Source organism: Carassius carassius, chromosome 28 (assembly GCF_963082965.1).
Source record: "Carassius carassius chromosome 28, fCarCar2.1, whole genome shotgun sequence".
Lineage (NCBI taxonomy): Eukaryota > Metazoa > Chordata > Actinopteri > Cypriniformes > Cyprinidae > Carassius > Carassius carassius.
This window is the reverse complement of record NC_081782.1, coordinates 19,663,418-19,686,926: the sequence shown is the minus strand read 5'-3', so window position 1 is coordinate 19,686,926 and position 23,509 is coordinate 19,663,418. Positions and strand designations below refer to the sequence as shown.

Sequence of the window (23,509 nt, the reverse complement as noted above, 5' to 3'; positions counted from 1 at the left end):
TAGAGTCCCCTCTGCCACACCCCGTTCTAGCTCTTCTTCTCGTAAGAGAGCTACTTCGGCTGGTGGCCAGGGTGATCTGAGGGTTACTGTGTGGACTTCCCCGACGAGCCAACCTCCTCGGGCCACAACCCCCTCACATACGTCGCAGCCGGTCGAGTTTCCAGATGAGTTTGCTGGACCCTCTCAGGCTCCTGACATCTCATTCAGGGCTCGTGAAGAGGACCGTATGTCGATTGCCACATCACAAGGCGGGCTTGAGTCCTCGGGAGATGAGGATTTGACTGCGTTGCCTCCCTCGGGAGTGCCAGCATTTTCTGAGTCCGATCCCGAGCTGACAGCCTTGCTTTACCGGGCAGCGGAGAGCATCGGGCTTGAGTGGAATCCTCCACCCTGTCCCGAGCGCTCGAGGGTGGATGATTGGTTCCTGGGGGCTGCTCATGCGGATCGCCAGCACCCCCATCTGGTTCCTTTCTTCCCGGAAGTGCACCGGGAAGTAACCAGTTCATGGAAGGCACCTTTAACTGCCCGAAACCGTTCTGGTACTTCCTCCGCCTTCACTTCCCTCGATGGCCGGGCGGCCAAGGGGTATGCTGGGATTCCCCCGGGGGAGCGTTCTGTTGTGATGCAACTGTGTCCACAGAGCGCCTCCGCTTGGCGTGGCGGTCCCAAGCTGCCCTCCAAGGCCTGTAAGTTCTCATCCACGCTTGTGGCCAAGGCTTACAGAGCTGTGGGCCAGGCCGCTTCTGCCCTGCATGCCATGGCCTCACTTCAGGTCTATCAGGGCAAGCTGCTCCGGCAGCTGCATGAGGGCAGTGCTGACCCAGAGGTTTTGCAAGAGGCGCGCACTGCTACCAACCTCGCTCTCCGGGCAACGAAGGTCACTGCGCGCTCCTTAGGTCAGGTGATGTCCACTTTGGTGGTCCAGGAGTGCCACCTATGGCTGAACCTGGCAGACATGAGGGAGTCTGATCGGGCTCAGCTCCTCAACTCCCCGGTCTCCCAGGATGGTCTCTTCGGCGACGCGGTAGAGCGCTTTTCCCAGCAGTTCTCTGCCGCCCAGAAGCAGTCTGAGGCCATCAGACACATCCTGCCCCGGCGGCCACAGCAGCAGCCTTCACCCCGGCCACAGCGAGGAGATGGCCGCAGAAGGGAGGTGCAACCCGTCTCTGCCCCTAAGCCTGCCAAACGCCAGGCCAAGCCGCGTTCCTGAGACAGGTGACCCGGAGTTGGAGACATCAGCTCATCAGGAGATGGTAGCAGGACCACTCCTTCCCCCGGAGGAGGGCCAGGGGAGAATCCTTTGTTCTCGTTTTCTTTTTGTTCCGCCACTGGCCCTGCGGCCGGTGGTACCCAAACCTTCAGTAAAAGTGCTGTTTCATCTACCTCCGGGTCCGAAGAGGCCATGTACGACAGTTGGTGACGTGCTTCCTTGCCGCTCTCGTTCTCCTCTCCCCTTGCCAGTTTCCATGCAAAGCCGGCTCAAGAACGCTTTGCCTTCTCATGCCCTCTTTGCTACTTGGAGTCAGACGAGTGCCCGCACTACGCCCCTGCTAAGGGACGCTATGCCTCCCATGCCGGGGCTGTCTGCTCCACCACGCTGCCCCACTGTGGGTACGACTGTAATCCCCTTGACACCGCTGGTTCGGTTCCTGGGAGCCTGGCTAGAGCTCCCCAGGCCTTCCCGCTGGCTCATCGGGATGCTCAGGCTCGGCTACTCGATTCAGTTCGCCCGGCATCCCCCCAGGTTTTGGGGTGTCCATGCGACGATGGTGGGCAAAGATGGTCGCGACCCTGCTGGCAAAGGGCGCGATAGAGCCGGTCCCTCCAGCCGACATGAAGTCCGGCTTTTACAGCCCTTACTTCATAGTACCCAAGAAGACAGGTGGGTCACGGGCAATCCTGGACTTGCGTGCCTTGAACCGAGCTCTGCACAGACTACCGTTCAAGATGCTAATGCCCAAGCGCATTTTCGAATGCATTCGTCCGATGGATTGGTTTGCAGCGATCGACCTGAAGGACTCGTACTTTCATGTCTCCATTCTTCCTCAACACAGACCGTTTCTTCGGTTTGCTTTCGAGGGGCAGGCATATCAGTACAAGGTTCTCCCATTCGGGTTTGCCCTGTCTCCCCGCATCTTTACGAAGGTTGCGGAGGGAGCCCTGGCTCCTCTCAGGGAACAAGGTGTCCGTATCCTCAACTACCTCGATGACTGGCTGATCCTAGCTCACTCTCGAGAGCGGTGGTGCGAGCACAGGAATCTGGTGCTCAGACACCTTGCCCGACTGGGTCTTCAGGTCAACTGGGAAAAGAGCAAGCTCTCCCCTGTGCAGAGGATCTCTTTTCTCGGTATGGAAATAGACTTGGTCACCATGTTCACGCGGCTTACGAACGAGCGCGTGCAGTCACTGCTGAATTGCCTGAAACAATTCGAGGGCAAGAGAGCGGTTCCACTGAATATGTTTCAGAGGCTCCTGGGGCATATGGCGTCCGCGGAGGCGGTCATACCGCTCGGGCTACTCCATATGAGACCGCTTCACCACTGGCTTCACGACCGAGTCCCGAGATGGGCATGGCAACAGGGCACGCTCCGAGTGACCACCACTCCGGCCTGCCGCCGATACTTCACCCCGTGGTTGGAACCCTCGTTTCTACGGGCCGGCGTGCCCCTAGAACCAGTGTCCAGACATGTTGTTGTGTCAACAGATGCCTCTGCCATGGGCTGGGGTGCCATGTGCAACGGGCATGCTGTGTCGGGCTCCTGGACAGGACCCCGACTTCAGTGGCATGTCAATTGCTTCGAGTTGCTAGCAGTACGCCTTGCTCTGCACCGCTTCAGGGCCCTGCTAAAGGACAAGCACGTTCTGGTCCATACGGACAACACTGCGACCATAGCGTACATCAACCGTCAGGGTGGTCTACGCTCCCGCCGCATGTCGCAACTCGCTCGCCATCTCCTCTTGTGGAGTCACAAGCATCTGAGTTCGCTTTGTGCCATGCACATTCCGGGCAGGCTGAATCGTGCAGCCGACAAGCTCTCACGACAGCAGTCTCGCCCCGGGGAATGGAGACTCCACCCCCAGTCGGTTCAGCTGATTTGGGAACAAATCGGAGACCCTTAGGTAGACCTGTTTGCCTCTCCAGAAAATTCCCACTGCCAGTTGTTTTTCTCCCTGACCGAGGGCACTCTCAGCACGGGCGCCCTGGCAGACAGCTGGCCGCTGGGCCTGCACAAGTATGCGTTTCCCCCAGTGAGCCTTCTTGCACAGATGTTGTGCAAGATCAGGGAGGACGAGGAGCAGGTCCTCATGGTTGCGCCTTTTTGGCCCGGCCGGACCTGGTTCCCCAAACTTCTACTCCTCGCGACAGCCCCTCCCTGGCCAATTCCTCTGAGGGCCGACCTTCTTTATCAGAGACGGGGCACCCTCTGGCACCCACGTCCCAATCTGTGGAACATGTGTGGGTCCTGGACGGGTCACGGAAGGTTTAGGTACCTTGCCACTACAGGTGGTAGATACCATCACTTCAGCTAGAGCCATGTCCACCAGACACGCCTATGTTTTGAAGTGGAACCTCTTTGTCACTTGGTGTTCTTCACGGCGTGAGGACCCCTGGAAATGTCCGATTGGGTCAGTGCTTTCTTCAGGAGGGGTTGGAAACAAAGGCTGTCTCCTTCCACCCTCAAGGTCTATGTGGCCTCCATTTCGGCTCACCATGACCCTGTTGAAGGTAAGTCTCTGGGGAGGCATGATCTGATCATCAGGTTCCTGAGAGGAGCAAGGAGGCTCAATCCGCCTCGCCCTCAGCAAGTCCCCTCTTGGGACCTCACAGTGGTTCTATTGGCACTGCAGAGGGCTCCCTTCGAACCCTTGCTCTCAGTTGAGATAAAGTTTTTATCTTTGAAAACTGCGCTCCTGACGGCTTTGGCTTCGGTGAAGAGGGTCGGGGACCTGCAGGCATTTTCAGTTGACGAAGCGTGCCTGGAATTCGGGCCAGCTAACTCTCACATTATCTTGAGACCCCAGCCTGGGTACGTGCCCAAAGTTCCCACCACTCCTTTTAGGGATCAGGTGGTGAACTTGCAAGCGCTGCCCCTGGAGGAGGCAGACCCAGCCTTGGCGCTGCTCTGTCCAGTACGTGCACTCCGCACCTACATGGGCAGAACTCAGTGCCTTAGGAACTCAGACCAGCTCTTTGTCTGTTACGGAGGCCAGCAGAAGGGAAAGGCTGTCTCCAAGCAGAGGTTATCCCACTGGATAGTGGATGCTATTGTCCTGGCTTATCAGGCTCAAGACCTGCCATGCCCCCTAGGGGTGAGAGCTCACTCAACTAGGAGTGTAGCTTCCTCCTGGATGCTGGTGCATGGCGCCTCACTAACAGACATCTGTAGAGCTGCGGGCTGGGCGACACCTAACACATTCCCGAGATTTTATAATCTCCGTGTAGAGCCCGTGTCTTCCCGGGTACTCGCCCCTTCGGGCCAGTAAGGACCTGCTCGGTGTCAATCCGCTTGCTGCGCCATTCCACTCCGCGGAATGGATGCTTGCGCTAATCCCCTCAGGTGAGTTCCTCAGTCAGAACCCTGGGTTCCTCCAGCACTGTTAATGTCCAACACTTGTGTACATGCCCCTTGGTCAGCCCTGTGTGGGACTAGGTGCCTCCATGTGGTGTGATTCCCCTTTCTGGGCAATCCCACGTGTTTATGTCCACAGTAAGTCCACAGCATGTGTCTTTACCTTGGCAAGCCCCTTGCCAGCTCTGTCGTTGAAACTTCCACCCTGCGGGCTGGGTACCTCAGAGTTCTTATGTATCACCACCTGGGTGGATACCTGCCGTCTGTAAGTTCTCCCACGGGCAGGCAGCCTGCTAGCATACGTCCAGCTGGAATATGCTACCCAGTGTTATGTTAAGTTATGAGCCCTCACTCGTGCTGGCCTCGCGACCGGGTGCTATCACTTACACGGGTCGCTGGAAGAAACCCATGTGGCGTTTTGTAAGGGACCCCATTCGCGAGCTCCGCCCTGCAGAGCGGGTATATAAGGAGCAACGCGAGCAACTCGCATTCAAGTCTTCGCTGAGGAGCTGAGCCAGTGACCCGGCCGTTCAGCAGAACAGCAATGTGGCAAGGGGACGAAACGTCTCCGTTCCCTCCTTCAGGGAACGAGGGTTACATACGTAACCAAGAAGTTTCCCTTTCAGTCGGTCACGTTCGACGTTTCGTCCCCTTGCCACATTGCTGTTCTGCTGAACGGCCGGGTCACTGGCTCAGCTCCTCAGCGAAGACTTGAATGCGAGTTGCTCGCGTTGCTCCTTATATACCCGCTCTGCAGGGCGGAGCTCGCGATGCAAATCCCGCAGACCAAGGTACTTTGTGTACCATTGGCTCGTTTTGTACCACTCGAAGGTGATTGGGCTCTTGGGCGAGATCCCATTCGAAATGTCTCCGTTCCCTCCTTCAGGGAACGAGGGTTACATACATAACCAAGACGTTGTGTGGCCACAGTGTGTGAAAACAACCAGCCTATAATGGTAAAAATACACCAATTGTTTTATAATCCCAATAAATCATAAACAGTCTCTCCACACTAGCAATTCCAGATTACTCACTACCATGACGTCATATTCGGCAAAGTCCCGACCATTTGTGATGCTCTTTGCCCTTTAAGCATATACACAGTCCTGAGTGAGAAGCTGTGGCCTGCCATTACTGGTTTCTTACGGTAGCTGATGGAGATACAACGTCAGTGCCAAAGAGCCATTAAAAGTGTTGTGTTGAGATGATCCAACGGACATCGGAGTCTCCATAGACCGCTGAGTATGGGTAAAACATTTGTCTGTGTTAACATTCATCACATTCATATGGAGTTCCTAAAGGGATGTGGTGATAGGAAAATTATTGAAAATAATAATAATAGTAATAATAATAAAAAAAAAAGATTTGCATTTAGTATCAAAACTTTGCTAGTTTTGCAAGAGAACGCAAAAAAAAATATTTATAATGATAATTACTTTTTATTATACGTATTATAATTAATCACAATTACTTCACAACCATTAAAAAGTACAATAGACTATGAATGTGATCAAGACGTACTACTGTATACTGATCATGTTGTCATTGTCATGTGACCTACCAGTGTCAGATGCGTTGCTTCAGGGTCATTCACAAATCCTCGCCCGTGGCCTCATGGGATAGTAAAAGGCTTTAAGATGGGTGCTTCAGAATCTCGGCATAAATAGTATGCCATCAATGTATTTTTATGCAATGCTTTATGAATTTCTTCTTTTCACAAACTGTTTCTCACCTACCATGTACTATGGAAGTAAGTAATTTTGGATGCAGACAATTGTAGGGCATTAATTTGTTCAACCTTTCATTTAACTATATTTTCAGTAGCATTGTTTTTTTTTTTTTTGTATGAAGCACACATACATACACCATTTAAAGCTGAAGCAAGAATCAAACACATTCTGCTAGGCTGTCTTCTCTCCAATATTTTGGCAAGTTCGCCTCATTTCAGAAAACTCCTTTTAATCATGAGCTAGTTTTAGATTGCCAATTTTTGAAGTAGCTTCCTCGACACTGCCTGTTGCCACCACTGCCAGGTCGAGGCAGTGATCCTCTGAACCTGCAGTACTGGGATTCTATCCAATCCTGGGAGAAGAGCTTCACAAACTTGCCGGCCTTTGGCAGTGGAAGAGTAATGTCTTTGGACCCGTCTGATGTGTTGGCCTTGTTCTGGTGTAACAGATCTTGGACGGTCATCAGTCCTGCAAGCCGTCTGAGATGTTCTCTGCAGGCAGGTCTCAGTCAAGTGGTGTACCTGCATGTCTGTAAAAACACACACATGACATATTTGCCTTTGGTGCGCCAAATGCACACTCGTTTGCTTCTGCTGATTATTTGAGATGTAATGTAAATGTAAAAAGTATATTTAGTCTTAAAAATGTAAAAAATTATATAATAAGTATACACACAACCACAAATATACTATATGCATGCATATTATATATCTGCTTAACCTAGCAGATTTAGACAGGTGGTTCTGGGGAGGAGGAGGGCAATAGATACATTGCACAGACTAAATCCATGTAGTTGAAAATAAAGAGTAGCAAAAATAGAAAGAAGTGATTGATTGGCTGCAGAACCAGCAAGAAGACAGCCAATCAGAGTGCAAAGAAGAGTTTCATGACTGAACTTGGTATAGCAGTTTTATAATTTATAAATAAGAAAATTATACACAATATGTTTTTACACTTCAAATGTGTTATATTTTTCTATATGCATTTTGACTGAAAATTCTTTTTACAGCCTGTGTCATTGATGACAACAGATTTTTGTTTCTCTGGAGGAGGCAGTAATCACATGCTTTGTATCATAAAATGGCTTCCAACTGGATTTTGGAAAAACAGCGTTTGTCTCTGGTGGGTATTTTCTGTGACTGTGGTCGTCTAAAGATTTGTCCTGGGAATGCATGTTGTTTCAGATGTCGAGCACAGAAAGCTTATGTGCTTAATTTTCTTAGAAATGAAAAACCTTGCTCTCAAAAAAAGAGAGAGGAGATGCACAGTAGACATACTTAAGGATTTTCTGTATTTCTGCTCTCAGAAGGAAATAGCTTGGAAGCAGAGTGTTTTGATGATGTTAAATTAAAGCCACACATACAGTTCAGCGAAATATAATATGTTCAATACTACTCTGAACACACAGATTTATGTTAATAATGTCCAAGTTCAATAATTTGAGTGACAACGTCATTCTACAAACAAATTTTATGCCAACTGCCAACTACATTTAAAATATTTTTTTTTGTACAGAACCAAACTTGAAATCCTAGTTGTTAATGCATAGATGCAGCTGCTCTATTTTGGCAGTGGCAGCAAATGTTTTTCACAAATTGTACAGCATTTCACATGGTCAGAATAAAATGTGTGAATATAGTGATTCAACAGCTTATTACTTATGCAGTAGCCTCAAAAGTACATATTTGTACTTTATCTAACTCAAAAATGTGCATATTAGTAAGCATGTTATATCGGGGGCAGCATTCCAAGGCAGTAAGGCATCAAGGCATGTCCGAATTCTAATTCTGCTTCACTTCCTGACTCTGGAGGTACTTTCTTCTGATCTAATTGTGAAGGTAGCATAGATGTATCCTTTGATACCTTTGATATCCCACGATCCAGTGCATTCTATTCCATGACTGTTGAGCTAAAAAATAAAGATGGCATCTGAAAGTTGATTTGGTGGTCAGTTTGTATGTAAATGTAGATTTCTGTCTTACTTTTTGCACTTTTTATGTTATTTCTAGCATGAAATCAGTATTATAGTACTTAAATATTAGTTTAGTTATCACCAAAAGTCATTATATTTTGTTTTAGATCATTAAACCGTTACTATTGTGACACCAGAAGGCATTAGATCTATTTGCAGCTTTATTGAGAATAGTCAGAAAATACAGGGTCAGATACCACCAAGGCAGATCAATAGAGACAGAACCTTAACCAGGTGAGAGATCAGGGCAGGCGGCAGACAGACAGTGTTCAGAGAAAGCAATCTAAGAGAGTTTTCCTTAATCAGCAAGAACACATTAATGAGCCTTCAGTCATTTCCCTGCTTGCATATTCCCATAATTAATCTGGTATGAGTGTCTCTTTTACTCTCCTCTTCAGGTGTCACATCTAAAGAAAGATAGTTACACACTGTCAACACATCTCAGTTCTGTCGTTCCAACTCTTTTCCTCATCTCCTCTGTACCCTCCTGTGGTTTTCTATCATTCTGAATGAAATGCAGATGCTGTTTTCATAGGAAAATGCAAAAAGGGGGCCTCTGTATTTTGAAAGATTCATGATTTCCCAAATTAGCCTGGTTAATAATTCAGCATGTGTACAAGCTGACTCTGGAAGGCAGGGAATGAGAGTCTGTCGGTTGTGACAGGACAGTCTGCTGAAATAGGGGCAAAGATGCTTCACTGCACTGACAGGCCATTTTTGCAGGTTAAAATGGCTTTAGCATAATGAACTAGCCAAGGGACTGGACGTCTAAAGGGCTGACCCAACTTATTCAAGTGTGGATGCGAATATATGTGCACATTAACATGCACAAACGCTCTCGCTCGCTCTGTGTGCCCTTCCATAATCTTCTCTCGGGCCAAGACCTGTGGTTACCTTTTGAGGGCATCTGCTAACATTTACTGTGTAGTTAATTTTCACAGGCCAAAGGAGGTGGTAAAAACCTTCCTACCTAACTTACAACAGCCTGTATACATTCATGAAGTTACCGTGAGCAGATTATGGAAGGTCCATATTTTGGTTTTGAGAGTCCCCATCAACAGGTTGACATGCATATTATAAGACAATGAAAGTGCTTTTCTGACCTTGCATGCATTTATATTTACCTTACTTGCTCAAGGACTCCCAGACTATTCGCTCAACGATTAATTTTTCCAAACCCCTCCTTTACCTGATGGGGGGGGGGGGGGGGTATGCTAATGTTTAATATTGACGTCAACATGAAAAGGCTTGGGATTCATAAAAAAAAAAAAAAATTACTTGTTTCAATGATTTGGATTCAATTCTTTTTTTTGAGAGACTATAACTTTATACACGGTGCACTTTCAGATTTAATAATTTGCGGGATGTTTTCATTCAATTAGAGCTGTGTTACACACTGCATTAAAGGTAATTTTCAAAGATCCATGATAGGGGTGTGACACTTCATGAGGGTAAGGTGCAAGGAATGAGGAGACAGAGGAGAAATTACAATGATGCATACATTTCTTTTAACATAGAACCAGGAAAACACACAGATGAAACAAGTAATAGCATTCAGACTTGATAAAGAAACTTCTGACAGACTAAACTTTAAATACCAGACATAACAAGGGAGTAAATCTAACACACCTGAATCACCTCAACAAACACAGGTGGAAACTAATTAACTCATTAAAATAATCAGGACCGGTACAAAACCGAAAAGAGCTAAACACTGGGACACATGGACAAAAACACAACAACAAGCCTGACAAGTGGCTCTATAATAGATTAACATAATACTTGTCAATAGATTTGGCAGTACACAACATATATAGTTATAAAATCTTGTAGAAATATGTGCTAAGTCCTTAAAAACAAAACAGCTAATTGTATTAATATAAATGTAAACTGTAATACATGTTAAATTGAAATGGCCAAAAAACCAAAAACAACATTCAGTTCAGTTTACACTGATTGATATAATTTTAACATATATTATTTTTGAGTATGCTTTTGATTTATTCATGCATTTATTTATTCATTCATTTAAGTAGCATTGAGAGTCATTGTATTTATCCTAAAAAGAAAACAAATTTCACAATTGCACTACTAATTGAATACATTATTCCAGTGGTCTATTTTTGTTGTACTATCACATAGACTTCTCTTAAATGGCCCATACAACTGGAATATAAATGACTTTATTGCTTTTTATGTTGGTAAATGAGTTGGTAAAACAGATTATTGACCAAAATAAGCTGCCAAGTTAACCCGACTTTATTTAAATAGTCAAATGTCTGCAAGTTTAGGTGGGCTGCTTTGGCCTCCTCAACATTGACATCTACCGGTAATAGATCATTAGGTGGTCTGCTAACTCTGAGTGACCTGTCATGACCTGTCATGTCTGCCCCAACTCCCCTTTCTCTCTCTAGCTGCACTAAAACCCTTAAAACAACACTTATCACCAGGCTGAACCATAAATGCTTGTCTCAGCACAAGTACTGTATGTGTTCATATCAGTCTTCCCTATAGTAAGCAGATAGTTGCTCTCAGAGACTCTTTGGGAAATGGATAGTCACATAGAGCACTAGGTCAATGCTGTATTGAGAGACAGGACATTGTTTTTCAGTTTAAGACAAGCAGAATGTATGGAATTCAATTTGTTTCAATAATAAAGAACAAAACTTTATAAAACCGAACGTAACTTTTTCAGAAACTATCAAAAATATGCCATTACAAAAGAAGAAAAAAAACAGTGAAAACTAAAAAAATGAACTCAGTCGCACAAATTTAACATGCACTTCAAATATGCTTCATTCTTTGTTAATGTTTTTCAAAGATTTGTTTTTGCTAATCGTGGATTCTGAATTCATTGCCACAGATTTTGCTTACGTTTCGCAGTTTTCGTTTGGTGTTTTGACACAAACCTCTCGTGGGAGCGGGCTTAACAGTGATCTACTCTGATTGGATAGTAAGCTTTTGATGGACAGGTGCTCTCTGACCGGGAAGTACAGATGCCACCCAGTGGCGCACATATTGGAAAGCTCCAACATCAAGTGGTGATCTAATTATTATTTTTTTGTTGTTGAACAAAAGTAATAAAAATTTCAGTAACACAACTTTAAATGAGTAATGACCATTACAAATGTTACTATAAGCTCAAACATATGTGACCCTGGACCACAAAACAAGTCTTAAGGTTCTGGGCTATATTTTTAGCAACAACCAAATATAATATATATATATATATATATATATATATATATATATATATATATATATATATATATACATATTTATGATTAGTATGCATTGATAAGAACTTCATTAGGACAACTTTAAAGGTGGTTTCCTCAGTATTTAGATTTTTTTGCACTCTCGGATTACATATATTCAAATAGATGTATCTCTGCCAAATATTGTCTGATCCTAACTAAGGATGTAACAGTATGAAAATTTCTTATCACGATTATACTGACCAAATTATAACGGTTATCAGTATTATCACAGTGTTGTTTAAATGTGCTGGAGATGTTTAAAAAGTACCGACACATAAATTACTTCACCAAGTTATATATTTAAAAATCAACAAACAACAAATAAAAATTCATTTTTTCTGTTGTCCAGATTTGAAATCCCAACTTGACCGACAACCGTTTAATAGCATGTTGAGATATCTAAGTTAAATTTAAATTTTTTTTAAAAAAAGTTTAATAAAAAGGTAAACCTCACATTTCAGCTTTTAAATAAAAAAAAATATAAGTCAAAATGATAATTGCTTAGTAAATTATTATATGTATTTTATAATTCTAGATGACTTATCTGAATTGTTTAAATGTGTATAATCCACATGAGCTTGTTTTTCATGCATCAACCGGTCAAAATTTACAGGATGGCATGCAAATTCTGTCAGTTTTTTGGCCAGACAGAAGCTGCTCAAATACCAAATGTAAATATAAGTCTCTAACAGCAGGTGGCGCTTATGGAAAAGCTGAATTACAGCTGTTTCCCTAACCTCTGTGGACAAAACCAACCTGATGTTTGTGTGTGTGTAATGCACTTTTGAAATTTTTAAGTTGTCTAATTATAAATATGTTTAAATACATGACATATAGTTGTCATATAGTATAGACATTTAGTTTACCATAAATTGTTTACTCTTTCATTCCGCACTACACTTTAACAATATACAGAGTATAGAAGTAATTATGAAACTACATATATATATAGTAATTAACATGTAATTACATGTTAGTTATGGATTGATTTTCATTCAAATGATAATTACAAACCTGCATTATAATCACGTATGATACCACTCACCTTTTAGTACAAATTTTGCTTATGGTTCTTTAAAATGCTGTCTATGTGTATTTTATATATATATATATACACACACACTGTAAATGTAAATCCTTATCTTGCTCAATTTCCTTCCAATTTTTCCTCTTCTCTGCACCAATCTGATAATGCCACACTGCTTTGACATGATTGGGGAGTCATGCATAATTTGCGGGGCCTATACAACTAGAGTATAGGGCTGCTTGGCTCTGTCTCAGTCTGTATTTAAAACTGTATTTATTATACACTCATGCATTTGACATGGCCTAATCTATTTATTATGTGTGTTATTGCGAGAGTAGGTATTTTGGAGCTGACAATTGTAAAAGAAAAGATAAAACAGCATAAATTCTTAATCTGTCCTAGAATCTCAACATGAAACGGTCAGAAAAGAAAACATGCTTTTCTTTTGAACGTTCTTGAAAAATGAATACTTTCATTTAGCTGAAAATGAGTGAGACTGTCAAAACAGACATTGGTAATAGAAACTGCATCAATAAAAGGCTTAACTTCAAAGCTTTACTTTCCTATTTTTTTTTTTCTATTTACATTTTACAAAAAAGTTGTGTGAAAACTTCAGCATATGAAGACAGATACAGTATGTGCTTCTCTCTTGCTGTCAACAGCCACACTAAACGAACTTGTCATGTTTCATCTGATCCGTTCGAACAGCCATCCTGATTCATGTTAAGTGTGTGCGTCTGTATGTCAAGAATCCCGTTACACATTAAGATTTCAGTATATAATCTGCTCTCGAAACATTAACATTTCATCAAACCACACGGAACAGAAATCATAGAAAAGCTTTCATGAAAAATTCACTACCATTGGCAGGTGTATTCCTCTATCTGTCCATAAATTAAAATCACAAATGGGGTCAAGCCTTTGTTATGGCTTTAAATGATTCAGACACCTGAAGCGGTCTAGAATGAATTCATTAAAATGGGTAAAGTCTCAAAAATAGATGAGACGTTTTACAGCCACAGGATTGTGCAAATTTAAAGATCTCTGCTGTTGTGAGGATGGCCCTGGATTTTGCCTATTTGGGTTTACCCTGCATGTCAAAGCAGCAACATTTCACTGCCATTTCATATAAAATCTAACACATTTACTATTAGTTTCTTAGCAGTTGCCATTTACACAAAATCACTTAGAAATTGCGTATTACCAGAAGATAAATAGTAGCTAACAGTGTAAGGCAAGTGCAAATAGCATTAATATACATGTATTGCACATTATTCAATGGAATAGCTGATTCTGATTGGTCAACCACATTATCCTGTGGTGATACAGTGTAACAGACCTTTATCATCACATTTGACATGAAGTTGGTTAAATAAAATTCCCCCTGCTGTAACTTAAAATCAACCTTTATGATTTTAACTGTTTATTTAGCTTCATCTGAAACTTTTCTGTGTGTCATCTTCATTTTAATGTACAGCAGTATCTCAAAAATATCTGTAAGGGAAATTAGTTGTTCATTTTCAGTGCTGAATGTTTTGTATAGTTTTCATGGCTGCAGAATGTTAATCTCCAGATTGTATTTCAAACTTAATGGAACTGTAGACACTGACATTTTCGTCTTTTCTCATTTTTGCTCCACATATTTATTCATTGACATTGTATTCAAATCAGATGAAGATCTCCAAAAATCCAAATTTACATCTGTATGTGATCTTGTTGTATACATTGAGCACTGAAATCCTGCAATAATAATATTATTTTGCATCCTAATACTTTGCATTTCAAAATAGGTTCTGCTTTATACATAAACATCATATACAATAGTATGAACATGCAAATATTGCAGTACAATTTTTTCTTTAGAAATATAGAAATATACAAAAGTTTGGAGTTTGTATGATTGATTGATTGAAAGAAAGAAAGATGCTTTTATTTGATGAAAAATAAAAAATAAAAAACAGTAATTCTACATTTTCAAATAATAATAATAATAATAATAAAGGAATAAAGGTAATTTATTTCTGTGACGCAAAGGTACATTTTCAGCATCATTACTCCAGTCACATGATACTTCAGAAATCAATCTAATATGTTGACTTTTTTTTTAATATAAAGATCATAAAAACAGAATTTAGATCATAAGAACTCCATTTATTGAAATCTAAACATTTTTTTTTTTACAATTTTTTTTTTGCTGTCAGTTTTAATCAGTTTTCTGATTTCTTGCTGAATAAAATTTTTTATTTCGTAAACTGAACCTAGTAGTATATACAGTATAATGGTAGTTTATTAATTTATTTATTATAAAAACAATTATCAGATGTTTGCTTACAATTAACATAAAATGAAAATCTCATTAAGTAAAACTCTGTTTTGTCATCCCTGAGAAACTATCACAAGGGTCAGGCTGTTTAGATAGACTGTTGGTGATAAATTGTACATTAAAACAAATCAACATTAATTTTGTCTTATGTTTATTGCCAATGATTAAAGATAAAGTTCAACTACTCTTGAACCTTCTGCTTGATCACTAAACTGAATAATGAACTACATAGCTGCCATAACATAATTTCTTTCCTTCTCTATCTTCTCGCATAATAAAATGACTTTAAGTCAAATCAATATTTCAATTCCATTTACTACTTTATTTGGTGAGCAGAAATGTAATATGTGCCATAATGTATAGTCAGCAAAATAAACAGCAACATAAACCCCTTACATACAGTGCTGATAGAGCTCTAGAGCTCAAAGTCAACATGATCAGGTCACTGAACAAATCTAAAGATGAGTTGAGTCAACACATCCATGAGTTTTCTCTGTTACAGAACATCTTGGATGAAGGTTAAATCACCTCTCTGCTATTTCCACCAACACAGCCTCCCACAAACCAAACTGAATAGGAGTTTGAGGCCATCCTGTCCTGATGTCACAGAGAGCAAAGCACAAAAGAGCACTAAGAGTTTGAGTGATCCAGCGAGGTGAGGGGCCACTGAAAAAATCAGGATAAAATATCAAGAGCCTTTCCAATGTCTAGAGGCAGACGGAGAGAAGGTTTTATTTTATTTTATTTTATTTTTTATTTTTTTCACTGCTACTCTCTGATAAGTAGTCCAGCAGATAAGATCACTTGGTTAACAGGGTCCAAAGCCTGAATTAATCATGCACTGAAATATATCCCTCTCAGGACCACTGAAGCATAACCACCCCTTCAACTTAAAGGAACACTCAACCATTTTTGAAAATAGTCTGGCGGTAGCACTTTAGCTGGAGCTTAGCATAGATAACTGAATCTGATTAGACTGTTAGTATCTCACTCAAAAGTGACCAAAGAGTTTTGATATTTTTCCTATTTAAAGCTCAACTCTTCTGTAGTTACATAGTGTTTAAGACCAACGGAAAATGAAACGTTGCATTTTTATTGGTCAATATGGCTAGGATCTATACTTTGCTGCCATACCACGGGTGGAGCAGGTGCAATAATAGTATGCAATGCCTAAAAATAGGCTGCGTATGAAATCCTAGGCAGCTGACATGCCTTATGAGGCAATTTTGAGGCAAAGACCTTTATTTTTTTTATTATAATTTTTTTGGACAGGCTTCTGAGGCAGCATAATGGTTTAATGATCTGCAACAAAATAGAATGAGTTTTGGTGATATCTAAACTAATATGTAATTACTATATTATTGATTTCTCACTTGAAATAATATCAAAAGTGCAAGTTAGTCAGAAATTTTGCACACATTTACACACAAACTGACCACCAAACGCAACTTTCAGATGCCATCATTATTTTTCAGCTGAACAGTCTATGCTGTCTTCAAAATTGGATCAGAAGAAGGTACCACCGGAGACAGGAAGTGAAGCAGAATTTGAATTCGGACATTCCTTGACGCCTTCCTGCTCGGAATGCTTCCTCCGAAGGCAGCATTTTTGAGCTTTTGGATGCAGCTCCAGGCTACTGTTGGAAGTTAGCTGGGGATTATTTTCAGGGGCTGCGTAATATCATTGCACCTGCTACACCCGTGGTACGGCTACAAAGTTCCTTGATTATTACACTGGGATTCGTTTAGACTTTCTTGTTGGCTTGGCCAACAAACACATATGCTGTCTGGCCACCTCTCCAGAGTTATACAACTCTAAGTCTCACTTTCTTACCGGGTACATGTAAGTTGGTGCCGTGGCTTAGTTGGTTAAAGTGCCTGTCTAGTAAACATGAGATCCTGGGTTGGAATCCCAGCGGTGCCTTTGCTGGTGATCAAGTGCCAACTTGGGCTGTGAGATTTTGCTCTCCGTAAAAAGGGGCGCTAGAGCAGCATGCAATTTAATTTGCGAACCACCCCTCAGATGTTGCCGAAGAATGCTGCCCAGAGTCTTCTCAAAAATGCAGCATGGCTCAGCTGGTCAAAGAGCTTGCCTTGCAAACAGGTGATCCTTGGTTTAGGACCGCTGCAAGCCTTTAAGGAGCTACTGCATGTGGCGCAGAGTGTAGCGCATTGGACTATTAGTCTGCGGTGTGAGCCCATATGAAGTTTGTGGGTTTCCTGGCTTGTGCCAGTCCATTGAATTGAGATCAGGCATTTGGGGAGCGGAAAGGACAAGTTATGTTTGTCTCTCTGCAATTGGTATGTGGTTGGAAAAGTGGAGGATCTGTAAGGGCTTCCTTTCCAAGAAACAACTCACACATGGCTCTGTGGCGCAATGGATAGCGCATTGGACTTCTAGACTGCCAGATGAGGCCATTCAAAGGTTGTTGGTTCGAGTAGCACCAGAGTCGTTACTTTTGGCATTCTGTTAATGGCGCTTGGCCAACAAACACATATGCTCTCTGGCCACCCCTCCAGAGTTATAAAACTCTAAGTCTCACTTTCTTACCGGGTACATGTAAGTTGGTGCCGTGGCTTAGTTGGTTAAAGTGCCTGTCTAGTAAACATGAGATCCTGGGTTGGAATCCCAGCGGTGCCTTTGCTGGTGATCAAGTGCCAACTTGGGCTGTGAGATTTTGCTCTCCGTAAAAAGGGGCGCTAGAGCAGCATGCAATTTAATTTGCGAACCACCCCTCAGATGTTGCCGAAGAATGCTGCCCAGAGTCTTCTCAAAAATGCAGCATGGCTCAGCTGGTCAAAGAGCTTGCCTTGCAAACAGGTGATCCTTGGTTTAGGACCGCTGCAAGCCTTTAAGGAGCTACTGCATGTGGCGCAGAGTGTAGCGCATTGGACTATTAGTCTGCGGTGTGAGCCCATATGAAGTTTGTGGGTTTGTGGGTTTCCTGGCTTGTGCCAGTCCATTGAATTGAGATCAGGCATTTGGGGAGCGGAAAGGACAAGTTATGTTGGTCTCTCTGCAATTGGTATGTGGTTGGAAAAGTGGAGGATCTGTAAGGGCTTCCTTTCCAAGAAACAACTCACACATTGCTCTGTGGCGCAATGGATAGCGCATTGGACTTCTAGACTGCCAGATGAGGCCATTCAAAGGTTGTTGGTTCGAGAAGCACCAGAGTCGTTACTTTTGGCATTCTGTTAATGGCGCTTGGCCAACAAACACATATGCTCTCTGGCCAACCCTCCAGAGTTATAAAACTCTAAGTCTCACTTTCTTACCGGGTACATGTAAGTTGGTGCCGTGGCTTAGTTGGTTAAAGCGTCTGTCTAGTAAACAGGAGATCCTGGGTTCGAATCCCAGCGGTGCCTTTGCTGGTGATCAAGTGCCAACTTGGCCTGTGAGATTTTGCTCTCCGTGAAGAGGAGCGCTAGAGCAGCATGCAATTTAATTTGCGAACCACCCCTCAGATGCTGCTGAAGAATACTGCCCAAAGTCTTCTCAGAAATGCAGCATGGCTCAGCTGGTCAAAGAGCTTGCCTTGCAAACAGGTGATCCTTGGTTTAGGACCGCTGCTAGCCTTTAAGGAGCTACTGCATGTGGCGCAGAGTGTAGCGCATTGGACTATTAGCCTGCGGTGTGAGCCCATATGAAGTTTGTGGGTTTGAGTCAAAACAGATTGTTGACTTCTGGCCTTTCGTTTATCATTAAATTGCACACCTATGCCCTCGGGCAACAGAAAGTTGTGAAAAATCTCATAAGCTGACCAGCCCGTGGACCTTTGTCCTCACCCCTGGATGTTTTGATCAACTTACTTACCCTCCCAGTGCTCTGCTTGGCACCGTGGCTTTTTTGGTTAAAGCGTCTTTCTAGTAAACAGGAGATCCTGTGTTCAAATCCCAGCGGTGCCTTCAGCATCCCTTGTGTGCCTTAATCATGAACTTTTCTGAGATCGGACAGCAAACAGGGATAGCAAAGGCAGCAAGCGATTCCATTTCCAAACCAGATCCTGATAATGCTGACGCTCTTTTGAACAGGTCAACAGTTGCTGACAGGCTCTGTGGCACAATAGATAGCAAACTGGACTTCTAGACTGCCAGATGAGGCCATTCAAAGGTTAACTAATGGCACTTGGCCAACAAACCCAGAGGCTAGCTGGCCACCCCGAGTCAGTTGTCAAGAAAACTATTTTAGGCTGTGCAGAGCCTGGCCGTTGGCCTCTTATCTGGATGCTTTAATCCTCTAAGTGCCCCTCCATGAGAGAGTATGTGCAGGTTGGCGCCGTGGCTTAGTTGGTTAAAGCTTGTGTTGTAAATAGGACATACTGAATTCAAATCCCAGCACGGTCTTTGCTGGTAATCAAACACCACCTTGGGTTGTGTGGTTTTGCTTTGCGCAATCAGGCGGTACAGAGGAGCGTCAGAGCAGCATGCAATTTTATTTGTCAACCACCGCTCAGCTGCTGCCGAAGAATTCTGACCCAAGTCAACAATACAGCAAGGCGCCGTGGCTTAGCTGGTCAAAGCGCTTGTCTTGTAAACAGGAGATCCTGGGTTTGATTCCCAGCGGTGCCTTTTAACAGGTGGCTCTGCTCTGTGGGTTCTTTCTTGGAAAGGAAGCCCTTAAAGATCCTCCACTTTTCCTACCACATACCAATTGCAGAGAGACCCACATATCTTGTCCTTCCTGCTCCCCAAATGCCTGAACTCAATTCATCGGACTGGCACAAGCCAGGAAAAAAAAGCTTCACACATGGCTCTGTGGCGCAATGGATAGCGCATTGGACTTCTAGACTGCCAGATGAGGCCATTCAAAGGTTGTGGGTTCGAGTCCCACCAGAGTCGTTACTTTTGGAATTCTGTTAATGGCGCTTGGCCAACAAACACATATTCTCTCTGGCCACCCCTCCAGAGTTATAAAACTCTAAGTCTCACTTTCTTACTGGGTACATGCAAGTTGGTGCTGTGGATTAGTTGGTTAAAGCGCCTGTCTAGTAAACAGGAGATCCTAGGTTCGAATCCCAGCGGTGCCTTTGCTGGTGATCAAATGCCGCCTTGGGGTGTGAGGTTTTGCTCTCTGTAAAAAGGGGGTGCAGAGGAGTGCTAGAGCAGCATGCAATTTAATTTGCGATCCACCCCTCAGAAGCGGCCGAAGAATGCTGCCCAGAGTCATCTCAGCAATGCAGCATGGCTCAGCTGGTCAAAGAGCTTGCCTTGCAAACACGTGATCCTTGGTTTAGGACTGCTGCAAGCCTGGAAGGAGCTACTGCATGTGGCGCAGAGTATAGTGCATTGGACTATTAGTCTGCGGTTTGACACCATATGAAGTTTTTGGGTTTGAGTCAAAACAGATTGGTGACTTCTGGCCTTTCGTTTATCATTAAATTGCACGCTTATGCCCTCGGGCAACAGAAAGTTGTGAAAAATCTCATAAGCTGACCAGCCCGTGGACCTTTGTCCTCACTGCTGGATATTTTTATAAACTTACTCACCATTTGAGTGCTCTGCTTGGTGCTGTGGCTTAGTTGGTTTAAGCGTCTGTCTCGTAAACAGGAGATCCTGGATTCAAAACCCAGCGGTGCCTTCAGTATCCCTTGTGTGCCTCAAGCATGTGCTTTTCTGAGATCGGACTGCAAATGTAGTGTATTTTCGTCTGCCATGGATCTGAGGAATCACACTGTCTCTGGGTTTTGTTTCCATAAGAAAGATTTTATTTTCAAGAGAAAATAAAACCGAGAAAGCTCTGCAGAGCAGTCTGTCGAGTCTGTGTCGGTTCTCTATTTTATACAGTGCTTCTGAAGGCGTGCCCATGTTCAATACATTTCATGCATATGGTTCTGTTTATCAACTCTTTTACCTTTTATGGCGGTCTCTCCAGCTTGCTTTTAGGATGTAGAATTTATTTTAAGTGAAACGAGGAGGCCTAATCATATATTTTGTCTTATGTCAAAATAGGGTGTCCAACTTTACTATATGCTGTATTTTGGCAATGTCTGCACCAAGGAGGTCTGATCATATATTTTGTCTAATGTCCAAATAGAGTGTGCAGGTGCACCAAATACTATACCCCTGCACTCTCTGCACATTCCATTCTCAGACAGGCCTCTACATACAGTCAAATGCATGATTATAACAGTAGAATAACTTCATACATAAATGGCTAGAGTCACATTGATTATGCCTGATTAGTTTACATATTGACCAATAAAAATCTTCCACATTCTCCCCTTTGAGACTTAAAAGTCTCACTGTCAGGAGAAAGCAGGCTGGATTCAGGTGCGGGTAAACTCAAGGCTTTATTCACAAAGCGGAGACAGAGAAGAAAGAGTCACGCTCCACAGGTTTCACTCGCAGTGACAGGATGAACAGCAGATGAGTCACGTTTCACAGGATTCACTCGTAGTGACAGGATGAACAGCAGATGAGTCACGTTTCACAGGATTCACTCGTAGTGACAGGATGAACAGCAGAAGCTACTAGGAGCTCTGGGCTTGTAAGAACTAGAGCAGAGAAATGAGCCAAACACACTGGAGCCTGAGGACAAGACACGACAGGGTGAGTACAAAGAACTGCTAGATGATCGGAGCTATTGGAACGAATAACAACAGTCTGACAATAGACAGAGAAACACAGGGAATAATAAAGGGGAAAAAATTAGAAGGACATAGAGAACAGGTGGCGAGCAATTATGGTTAACAACGGGGAACAAGGGAGGCGGGGAAAACACAAACAGGCAGATGTGGTGAGCTGTCACCATCCCAACACACACACACCCACACCAAAAAGACAGGTGATTAGCGTCACCTGGCGCTCTAGGAAGGGGCCTACCTCGATGCCGCCGGAAGTCCTCAATCAACGAGCGGTCCAGAATGTCCCGGGACGGCACCCAACACCTCTCCTCTGGACCATACCCCTCCCAGTCCACAAGATACTGAAACCCCCTGCCGCGGCGCCGCTCATCGAGTAATCTCTTAACCGTATAGGTAGGAGATCCATCCACAAGACGAGGGGGTGGGGGGGTGGGGCGACTGCAAGCAGGATTAAGGGGGGAAGAGAACACAGGCTTGACCCTGGAAACATGAAACACCGGGTGAACCCGACCAAGAGTAGGAGGGAGCTTGAGCCTGATCGCCACCGGACTAACCACCTTGGTGATGCGGAAAGGCCCAATGAATCTGGGTGCCAGCTTACGAGAAGGCGCCCGGAGAGGCAGATCCTTGGTAGAGAGCCAAACCCGTTGACCACACACATAGGTAGGAGGAGAGGACCGGCGACGATCAGCTGCAGCCTTGGTTCTGTCAGAGGCTTGGACCAAAATCCTCCTGACTCTCTCCCAGGTGCGACGGCAGCGCTGGACGAAAGCCAGGGCGGATGGAACCGCTGCGTCGGGTTCCTGTGATGGGAACAGAGGTGGATTATAACCAACAGCACACTCAAAAGGGGACATACCTGACGCGGCCGCAGGAAGGGTGTTATGGGCGTATTCTGCCCAGGAGAGCTGCTGACACCAGGAACTCGGATTGTTGGATGCTAGACAGCGAAGCATTCTTCCTAGATCCTGGTTGGCCCGCTCACACTGCCCATTGGTCTGAGGATGAAAACCAGATGACAGACTAGCAGAGGCCCCAATCTGTCTACAAAATTCCCTCCAGAACCGGGAGACGAACTGGGGACCCCTATCAGAAACCACATCCACCGGTAACCCGTGGAGACGGAAGACGTGATCCACCACCAGTTGGGCGGTCTCCCGGGCGGAGGGTAGCTTGGGCAGGGGAATAAAATGAACCGCTTTGGAAAAGCGATCCACCACCGTGAGAATTACAGTGTTTCCCTTCGACGGAGCATGCCCAGAGACGAAATCAAGGGCAATGTGTGACCAAGGACGGGAAGGGATAGGGAGAGGATGCAGTAGACCATCAGGAGGGCGATTGACAGGCTTACTTTGGGCACATGTGGGGCAGGCCAACACAAACTGTCTAACATCTGCGGCCATAGTAGGCCACCAAAAACGCTGTCGGATGGCAGACAACGTTCTCCGAATACCTGGGTGGCAGACTAACCTGGATGAGTGACCCCACTCAAGGACCTCAGAGCGCAGCGCAGCCGGCACCAGCAACCTGCCCGCCGGACACTCTCCCGGCACCTGCACCCCTCGACCGGCCTCCTCAACTCGCTGCTCGATACCCCACGAAAGAGCCCCGACCACCACCCCCTCAGGAAGGATGGCCTCGGCCGCAAACTCCCCCCCCGGAGCACCGAACAGGCGAGAGAGGGCATCAGGCTTGGTGTTCTTTGATCCCGGCCGGTACGAGAGGGTGAAATTGAATCTGGCAAAGTAGAGCGCCCAGCGGGCCTGACGCAAGCTCAGCCTCTTGGCCGAACGGATGTATTCTAGGTTCTTGTGATCCGTCCAGACCAAGAAGGGCTGCGCTGACCCCTCCAACCAATGACGCCACTCACCCAAGGCCAATCGTACCGCCAGCAGCTCTCTGTTGCCGATGTCATAGTTACGTTCTGCAGGGCTGAGACGACGAGAGAAGAATGCACAAGGATGAACCTTCCCATCATGGAGGGAACGCTGAGATAGAACTGCGCCAACCCCAACGTCAGAAGCATCAACCTCGACAATGAAC

General features: G+C 44.5%; 7 non-coding genes across 7 annotated transcripts; all 7 read left to right on the top strand.

Moving 5' to 3' along the window:
* Nucleotides 1-16,732: 16,732 nt before the first annotated feature.
* On the top strand, nucleotides 16,733-16,806 carry trnat-agu (transfer RNA threonine (anticodon AGU)). Its single transcript has one exon. It is a non-coding gene; the product is annotated as a tRNA-Thr (tRNA).
* A 643-nt stretch (nucleotides 16,807-17,449) lies between these two features.
* On the top strand, nucleotides 17,450-17,523 carry trnat-agu (transfer RNA threonine (anticodon AGU)). The gene has a single exon. It is a non-coding gene; the product is annotated as a tRNA-Thr (tRNA).
* Nucleotides 17,524-18,174: 651 nt separating this feature from the next.
* trnat-agu (transfer RNA threonine (anticodon AGU)) lies at nucleotides 18,175-18,248 on the top strand. Its single transcript has one exon. It is a non-coding gene; the product is annotated as a tRNA-Thr (tRNA).
* A 1,129-nt stretch (nucleotides 18,249-19,377) lies between these two features.
* Nucleotides 19,378-19,451, top strand: trnat-ugu (transfer RNA threonine (anticodon UGU)). The gene has a single exon. It is a non-coding gene; the product is annotated as a tRNA-Thr (tRNA).
* Nucleotides 19,452-19,631: 180 nt separating this feature from the next.
* On the top strand, nucleotides 19,632-19,721 carry trnar-ucu (transfer RNA arginine (anticodon UCU)). Its single transcript is given in 2 exon segments — nucleotides 19,632-19,668; nucleotides 19,686-19,721. It is a non-coding gene; the product is annotated as a tRNA-Arg (tRNA).
* A 114-nt stretch (nucleotides 19,722-19,835) lies between these two features.
* trnat-agu (transfer RNA threonine (anticodon AGU)) lies at nucleotides 19,836-19,909 on the top strand. Its single transcript has one exon. It is a non-coding gene; the product is annotated as a tRNA-Thr (tRNA).
* A 477-nt stretch (nucleotides 19,910-20,386) lies between these two features.
* Nucleotides 20,387-20,460, top strand: trnat-cgu (transfer RNA threonine (anticodon CGU)). Its single transcript has one exon. It is a non-coding gene; the product is annotated as a tRNA-Thr (tRNA).
* Nucleotides 20,461-23,509: the final 3,049 nt, after the last annotated feature.